Source organism: Fulmarus glacialis, unplaced genomic scaffold (genome assembly GCF_000690835.1).
Source record: "Fulmarus glacialis isolate BGI_N327 unplaced genomic scaffold, ASM69083v1 scaffold41541, whole genome shotgun sequence".
Classification (NCBI taxonomy): Eukaryota; Metazoa; Chordata; class Aves; order Procellariiformes; family Procellariidae; genus Fulmarus; species Fulmarus glacialis.
Genome location: NW_009194182.1, coordinates 20964 through 29961, shown reverse-complemented (window position 1 = coordinate 29961; position 8998 = coordinate 20964).

Below are 8998 nucleotides of genomic sequence, written 5' to 3'. Positions count from 1 at the left end.
TTCAGCAGGTTTGTGTGTCACATGTGGAATGAGTTGCTGAGTCTCAGCCCAGTCGCAGGCGAGAGGATGTAGGCTGGTAGCGCAGAGTCTCAATTTGGTTCCAAGCTTCCTAAATAATTTCGTTTGAGACTGGAGGTCAGTTCACCTCTTTGTGCATCTGTTTATTTTTCTGGCCTGCTTCCTGAAGAGTGTTTTACATTGCAGGCTTGCTTCGTGATTTTGTCTGAATATATATGTGTGAGGGGGGAAGGGAAACTCCAAATCCCTCAAGTGTTCTTGCTTAAAGCCCTGATGCTTGTGCTTATACCTACTTTGAACATATAGCTTGCCACTTGGGCTATGCTTCCAAATACGGATTTCTCTTGGAGGTATGTTCTGACCCACCTACTTTGCACTGCAGATATATTTAGCAAAGTTTTGCCGTAATAGTCCTACAGTGCTGTCCCAAAGCTGTTATCTGCTCTTCTGCCTACCTCCTTCCCGGTTACCTTCCATGCATCAAGAGCCACCTGCCAGAGTTCTGCATCTGTGGTCAAGGTTTTCTGCCACTGACATGGTTCTTTTCTGGCGATAGGTAGAGCACAGAGGCTAAACAGCCCTGTCCTCCCTGTGTGCTGCTGGCTGGGCAATGCAGCTTGCCGAAACTTGGGTTAATTCCTCCGTGTGTGCAGCAAAGATCGTGAGTTCTGGGAGAAGCCCCCAAAGTTACGAATAAGACCAGTGGAATTCGAGACTGCCATAATCAAAGCCTCAAAGTAGGGGGGATTTTGGGGGTTTTTAAGCAAAATGCACAAACGGGTACGTACTCCTTGACCCCAAGCCTGGCTTGTACAAGGCAAAGATGCTGCTCAGCCTGGTTAGGTTGAGAGCAGCACAGTTGCATCATGATGCCGGAGCAGACAATCTGGGGATGGGGTACGTCTTAAGACCACGGGAATGTCTCTTTGGCCTGGACCCAGCTTACAGCAAAAGTAGTGCTAGAATACTGGTAGGGTATGTGTCTGCCCTGTATCTTCTGTTTATTACAGGAGGAAATTGCCAAGTTATAGAGATACTTAAGTTACAACAAAATTATGGAAGACAATGCATTTAATGGGCTGGCTTTTCTTTAGAAAGCCGGATTCTGCCTCCCTCCTCCAATCTTCCTGTTAGATGCCATCCAAGATGGATTCCAAGTGCAAAAAAAAATTAAATAAATAAAGCAAACAAACCTGTACTGAGTGAATCATTCCTACTAAATTTAAACCACTTATTATGGGGAGGGGAAAAAAAAAAAAAGAAAACGAAAACTCGGATTACAGGTTTAGCAAGCGTGAGCACATATTTCAGCATGTATTGCTGTATTTGTAATTGCCAAACTACTGATTTCTTGGAACTCTGCTATTAGCATTGTTAAGCAGTGTTCCAGACAGTCACTCCTATAAATCCCTGTTAATATGTTAAGCAGGAGAAGGCCTTTGCAAGAATAATATTTAGCCGGAAAGCAATCTCCATTTGGGGCCTGCTGTCTAGGCTAAAGGAACAGATAGGGGAAGTAACTGTGCTGGCTGTTAGGATGTCCTGCTTGAGCATCCAGTTGATGTGTGCTTGAATGTTATTGCCACTTCTAATAGGTGCTTAGGATTATTTTATTTTTATTTATTTATGTGGACACAAATATAAGTGTATGAGGTTTCTGTACAGGGTGTATTTCTAGCAGTAAGGCCTACAGTTTACTGATCTCTTGCTCTCCTTAGTATGCTATTCAGGCAATAAGTAACCACATGAAAAACACCTCAAACAAACAAACAAATGCCCTTTTCATGGACAGATATTGTTCTTTTTCAAGTGCACTATTCCAAATAATGTATTGCCTCAAACCCTGAAATTATGAAAGCACATTGCTAAATGCCCCCTTTTTTTTTAATTTATTTTCATAACACCGGTATAACCAGAACGTTTTCATCACTGCTAGTCTGCTGACCGAAGTAATCTCTGTTTCTTCTAAACTAGTCAGTGGGTAGAAACAAGATGGAGTGTCTTGAGAATAAATCTGCCGGAGTACAGCTTTACCTTGGAGCAAAAAGATTGCCCTTCTGAACCATGTACCTCTGCAGGGGTGAAAGAGCCCCACAGGCTTTCTGGCAAAGCATGTGAAAAAGAAAACTTGGATTGGACTGTTTGCTTGACATGGATGAAAGTCTGGGTCATGAGAGAAGAAGAAGAGGGGAAAGCAGAAAAGGAGGGTAGAGCCACAGATCAATATTTTAAGGACAACTAGTTGACAAGAACATGGGGATGGAGAGGGGCAAGGAGACTTGTTTGATCTGCTGCTGCAGTGAGGACACATCTGCCAGATCCCAACCCACTTCCACCATCACTGGTGGACATGCAGATTCTCTGATAACTAATCGTATTCTGAAGTGAACAACAGATGGGTGCCCTGGGTGTCCTATGACTGTCCATCAAACCTACCTTCAGTTGTAAGGCAGAGGGCAGACATCGGCGAGACTGCATGCTTGTAGTATCCTTTTATGGCACAATTTTATGCAGGCTTGTTTGGGGATGGAAAAGGGTTGCACACTTATTTTATTACAAGTAACTGAGAGCTTGCAGAGCTTTTCAGAACACCATTTAATGTTTTGTAAAGTTCCTAACGACTTTATTGTTTGTACAGCATGTTATCACATTACTGTTTGGGAAAACGGGATGATGACCTTAAATCCAAAACCTATTTTAAAAAAGATAATACTTAATTTTTATGCAGTGTATTTGCTATTACCAAGTGATACCACATTCCTCTTAATACTTTTTTGTGCCATACAGCAATGCAAAAATAAAGTATCATAAGGCATTACTTATTTCTCTTCCATGCTTGTTCCTGGTACTAGTGATGGCAGATACACTTCAGTTTCTTTTCTTAGGTCAGCAACTGGGTGTAGGTTCTTCAGCTCATTCAGCTGAATATGCATGCATCTTGCATTGGGCATCTTCGTATTCACATAGGATTGCGTACTAGCAGTTTTCTGTGCCTGCCAAGGGTTTGCGGTGCCCCTGTCTTGCAATTAATCTGCCTCTGTCAAGTGACCTGATGCCAAGTACGATTTCTGGAATTCTGCTAAAGAAGATTTGGTGGCATCTACTAAGGTGCGTAGGGGTCCCCTGGAGAGTCACAGATGAAGGAAGATATCTGCCTGTCCAGTCAGATGAATGCTCTGTTTTCTTGGACTTGTGGTACATTTTGCAGTACCTCCCATTTTCATGCTCTTGAACTTGCCTGTCACTGGCCATGACCTGTTTGGCTACTGAACATTAGTCTTCGTAGTGGACATTTGTATCCTCCTTGGGACAAGCAAGCTGCAGGTCTGAGTGGAACTGACAGCCAAAGAGGAAGGCCTATCTTTAAAAGACTATACTTATTTTAAGTCCAACATGTAAACCTGCACAACTGCAAGATCAAAAGCCAAGCTCTGTGAGCACTGATTCTAGTAGCCTCGGTTAATTGTCCTCTAGACATTGGGAAAACTAGTATGTTTTGTCATCTTTGTATGTCCTGTTACTAGCAGGCTGAGATTAGTTTATCAAAGTTTTATGTACCAGATGGATGTTCTGAACGCACTGCTGACCATCTCGGACCTGCAGCATGCTGTGCTTCTGCCACTGTTGCTGGTTTTCCTTCAGTTGGTACCTCTTGCCATGTGTGGTGTGCAGGGTGACTCTGTCAGGTTGTTCTCCAACATGAGTGACCTCCTTGTTGGGACCTAGAAGCCATGACAGCAATAGTTTCTTTCTTGTTCCTAGTGTGCAGTGTTGGGCATAGTGTGCTTGATCTGCATCCTGTTGCACTCAGATTGCACTCAAACAGGGTAAGTAATTCCTCTGTGCCAAAATCGATTCTTGGTGCTAGCTAGACTAGAGAGATGGTGAACTTGGGGCACTTCAGGAGGTGGAGTTCTTCCACAGCATACTGCAGAGTAATTCATTTGAACAGTTCCAGTTGGTGAGAAATTTAAATTTAATTTATTATGGTCATAAGCACACAGGTATGGACTGCACGTGAACCTGCCTGAATAGACTTAAGTAAGCAGAGATGTTCACATCTAACAATATTCTGCAGTGGAGGTATACTTGCACTATGCATACGTTATTCTTGGCAATATAGAATCTCATTTCAGTTGGCATATCCAGTGCTACTATGTCACTGAATTCCTAGCAGAAAACTGTCAAGGTAATTAGTGTTAATTGGGATCTTTTTTGAATGAGCCTCTCATTTATTGTATGTTTGGCCCAGGCTTGGACTCAAGGACTTGGCAATCTCCCATCTGCAGTTTTGTCCAGATGCACGTATATGCCTTACGGTGTACATATCCACAGAGTTCAAGGTATAATCCCTACTGTTGGCATGTAAGTGCTTTAGATCTTTATTCTACTTTAGGGTATGTCTTGCCCATTGTAACTCTGTAGGAGTTAGCTGGCATTAGACTGCTCCTTCAGCCCTCTGCTCTTGCCTGTTTTCTTCTGACATGCAGTTACTAATTTCGTGACAGCTCCTGCTCTGTTGCAATGCAGCGTCAAACTTTTTGAACTGAATCACCCAACTGAGAGTCACCATCTCCTTAAATTCTCTCTCACATGACTATCTCACCCTTTGTCATCTGTTTCAGTGCTCAAACTGATCTAAGTGGATTACGATAACCTATTTGATCATTAAGGAAGTGGTCTTTGTAGCGGCCGCTAGCTATCACTATTAGCCATGAGTTCGTGTGCCTTGCTGTCAGTCTTCTGCTGTCGAGATTCACTTGTAATTTTAGCCAGAAAAGCTAATTCAAGTCTGGCCTTTGGTTCCAGGCAAGTTTTTAGACGTGATCGGAGTGGACAACATACTGAAACTCAGGAGATACAACAGCATAGGTGCTTGGTACATTAAGGCCAGAAGCTCATTTGTAAGCAATAATGAAAATATAACCTGGGGTTCTCTGCTGAAGTGTGTCTGCTGGTATATCTTGATGACAGCATTTCATTTTCCAGCTGCCGTTAAGGACAAAGCAATACTAAATTATATCCTTCTACTGGGACTATATTGCCTTTTATGCATCTCTGGGACTTCTGGAATAACTTGGGGTCCTTTCCAGTGAATACAGATGAACTTTTCTGCCTTTCTGGAAGCCTTGGGTGAGTTTGGGAAACGTCATGATTTTGTGACCTCAGTCTTGCTGTAGAAAGGATCCGTTGCTAGTCTGCTTCAAAATGGAGCCTGGCCTCTGGCTTGCACTCTAGGCAAACCACTAAATTTGGGTAAGGAGGTTTCTTTTGTGTGGGGTTGGAGGCGGAAAAGAAGAGAGAAAAAATTTGAACTGCAATCCTTGGCTAATTGTTCTGTGGAGATCTACTGCAGGGCATGTTGTGGAAGCAGTGATTTGCTTGCTTTTTTAAGTTTACTACCTGTGGCTGTATGATAAGATTGAGGTGTGTGTTTTCTGAAGGGGAAAAGGCTTCTTTTGATCATTTCCCTTCAGTTAAAAGAGTTCTGAGGAAGAAGAGGATCCCATCAAAAAATTTTTGCTGTAAGCGTGGCAAGGTGCTACTCTGTTCCGTCACCATAATCCCAAAATATGGCTTTCTCCTGGATTGTACTGTAAGGGGTTCGGTAAACCAACACGGTCACAATAAGAGTGAAAACAGCATTGATTGGAGGTAACTTCTGAGCAGTTTCTTCAAGAATTTTTGTGTTCGTAAAAAGTATACTCTCGTGGTCCCTTTGATTCACTGGCGCAGGTTGCCCGGAGAAGTGGTGGAGTCTCAAACTTTGGAGAGACTCAGAAGCCATCTGGACATAGTCCTGGGCAACTGGCTCTGGTGGCCCTGCTTGAGCAGGGGGGTTGGACAAAAGGATCTCCAGAGGTCCCTTCCAACCTCAACCATTCTGTGATTAGAAGGTCACAACCTGTCCCTTAAGATCTCTACCATAGCAATTTCAATGCCTTGTTGCCTTGCAACATGAGCCAACGTGTTCCTTGCAAACATCAGTTCAAGCTAATCCAGAAGCTGCAGCAAATGCAGTAACTCTGTTGCTTGTTTAGCAATGATTCTTGATGAGAGCTTGTTGCGCACCTTCTTGAGGGTCTGCACGAGACAGTGCTCAAGGTACAGACCAAGGTACTAACTTCAAGTAGTGATATTTAAATAACTTGGAGCCTGGAGACTTAAGAAACAACTCTTCTCTTCGTGTTGCGGTACAATGACTGCATGAAACTGGATGCTGCACGTCGCCAAGCCACAGTGTGTGCTCAGGAGGCAGCAGTTCTTAGAGAAGGTTCTTATCCTTGCTTTCCAGGGCACAAATGTAACACATCCTCAAGTCATATGGCAGAGCATTTTTTTTTTTCTTCTAATAGGCCTATTTTGGGAAAATGGGCTAGAGAGTCCTAGATTAGCTTTAGTATTTTGGACACTAGTCCTACTTTTGTGCATGCACCCAGATGAATTTATCTTTAAGTTTTGATACAAATGCAGTACCTGGAGTTTTAAAAGCACTGGGTAAACAACAGCCTGTCTGAACATCTCCCAAGAATAAAGGACTCCAAGCTGGCAAAGGAAGGCTTAACAGGAGCTACTGTCTGGAATCTGAAGCCAGACACATTCAAAGCAGAAATCAAGTACAAATTTGTAATGGAGGGGGTGATTAACCACTGGGATGAACTAGAATGGATGGCTCCTTAGTTTCTTGCTGTTTGTGAGGCAAGATGTCTTCTGGACATAAGTTAAGCCAGGTAATGTTTTATGCCGACCTCAGTGTAGAGAAGGTGAAGCAGATGAAATGCAACAGCCCATGTTTATAGACACGTGCATAGGCACACATGCACACACACACGCACAGAGTCCAGCCAGAAGACCTGATGATTCCTATAGACCTTAAGCTGTACGTTTACTTAATTTTTTGAATTTTGAGGTTTTTTGTTACTTCTAAGAGAGGATTGGTTTTTAATTATGCATGGGGTTGGGAATCTGCCTTTATTTGAATTCAGCAGTGGTAGAATTTCATTCTTTGAGCTGAATTTGCACGTTTTCTTCACCATCCAATGCACCAGGTTTATCAGCAAGCTGAAACTTGGTTCTTCAGCATTTCAGTAGCTGGTTTGGTAATAGTTCTATGGTAGTAGTGCCAAGAATTTAGCCCCTGTGTTCATGTTTTACTTTTGACAAAATCGTGATGTTTCTCTTCCCCAATGACAAAAGCTTTTAATTTGTTTTTTGTAAAGCCCTTTTTAAGAACTGACCAAGGAAGGTGTTAGTGAAATACAAAGTGGTGGCATTATTTTTTACTATATGACTCACAAATTAAAAGGGAAAATTAATTTCTCTTCCAAATAAGTGATATCAGCCTCATTTTTACCAAGTTACTTCCTTCTTGCCTCTGCAGGGTGTTGTGGATCAGGGTGAACTATACTTCAAAACATTTAATTGCATACAGTGAGAAATGAAGAAAACTGAAGTGGATCCCAAGAATGTATTAAAAATCTCAACTAAAATGAGAATGATTTCATGTCAAGTGAGACAAATGCAGAGTTGATACTCCAGTGCTTCACACTTCCACTTGTCCTTGGTACTGAGAAAATGAGATTTTTAATACCTGAAAAACAGATTGCCATGAAGACTCATTCATTGTAAATTTAAGCTGCCTTTATAGCAACTTAAGCTGGGAACAAGATTGTTCATTACATCTGATTCTACAACTGTGGCTATGATTTCCATATTAATGTTGAATTTTTTTTATTGTCTGTACCAGAAATAGGAAGGAGAGCTGGTCGTGTTTTCCCTGTGTTAGTAGATAATTTGTTTAATGAATAATGTGAAAAGGGCAAAGGTTTGCGACTTCTTACTTGCCTATCAACTATAGATTGTGGTGACACCTGCTTTTGCTGCTGTGATCAAACCTGGTTTGCTGCTTCGGTTTATGCTAAAAGTAGACTGAGGGTAAGAGGGGAATTGATTCATGATTTCAGAATCATGGTTTGTTGGTAGTGGAAGTTACATTGTTCGGGGCTGAACTTTTTTGGCTAAAATTATAGGTGAGGGGTTGCTTGTTTCCTGTCTGATGCGCCCTTAAATTACAAAAACATTTAAGCAACCTTTACATATGTGTGGGGGCAGGGAAGGTATTTCTGTGCCACTGAACTTTAGACGAAGGTTGAGTCAAAGACTATTTGTAACCCTTTTCAATAGCAGCCATTCTGTTCTGGCATCAGACGTAGGAAGCACTAGCCTCCTCTCCTCTCCAAATGCAGTGTAACTGCATTTGCCTTCACAAGTCCAGCTACCAAGGCAAACCTGAGGATTCCCCGACCTGCCATACTGCTTGTCTCTGTCTGTGACAGTTTGCGATTGCATTCAAACTGTAATACTACTGCCTCAACTTTTAACATACAAAAATTGAGAATTCCTCTTGCTTTCTCATGAACTCTCTCCTGTTTATTTCTGCTGAAATGCTATCATCCTCTGTCTGCACTCACAGATCTGGAGTCTCTTGGAAAAGTTCCTTCTTCCTCCTCTGTTCACATCCCAAATTTGGGCTAGATCCTAATGGCTCTTCATTTATAACATCTGAGGTCTGTACCATTTTTTTCTCTTCCATTAGTATCACTAATATCATTGTCCTCCCTTTGTCATCTCACACCTGAGTTACTGCAGCCTTTTCTTTGGCTCCCTATCTCATCTCCTCATGTTCCAGTTTTAATACTGTGTTTCATGATGATGGAAGGTGATCTTTTCTTTCCTTTGTGGGTTTTGTTCTTTGCTTCTTCCACACTCATCACCCTGGAAGCAAATCTTTCTCTGAGGAATCCAGTTCCCTATCATTAGCCTCTCTGACCTTCAGAAAGTTTGTATATATTTAAGTCTAATTTGTTCCTCTTTGGAAAACAAAACAGCTCTCTGTATTAAACTCAAAATTTGGCAATAAGTCAACAGCATGATCTCATATTTTTTGCGACTGCTTCAGGGAAAATGTTTTAAGTGCAGT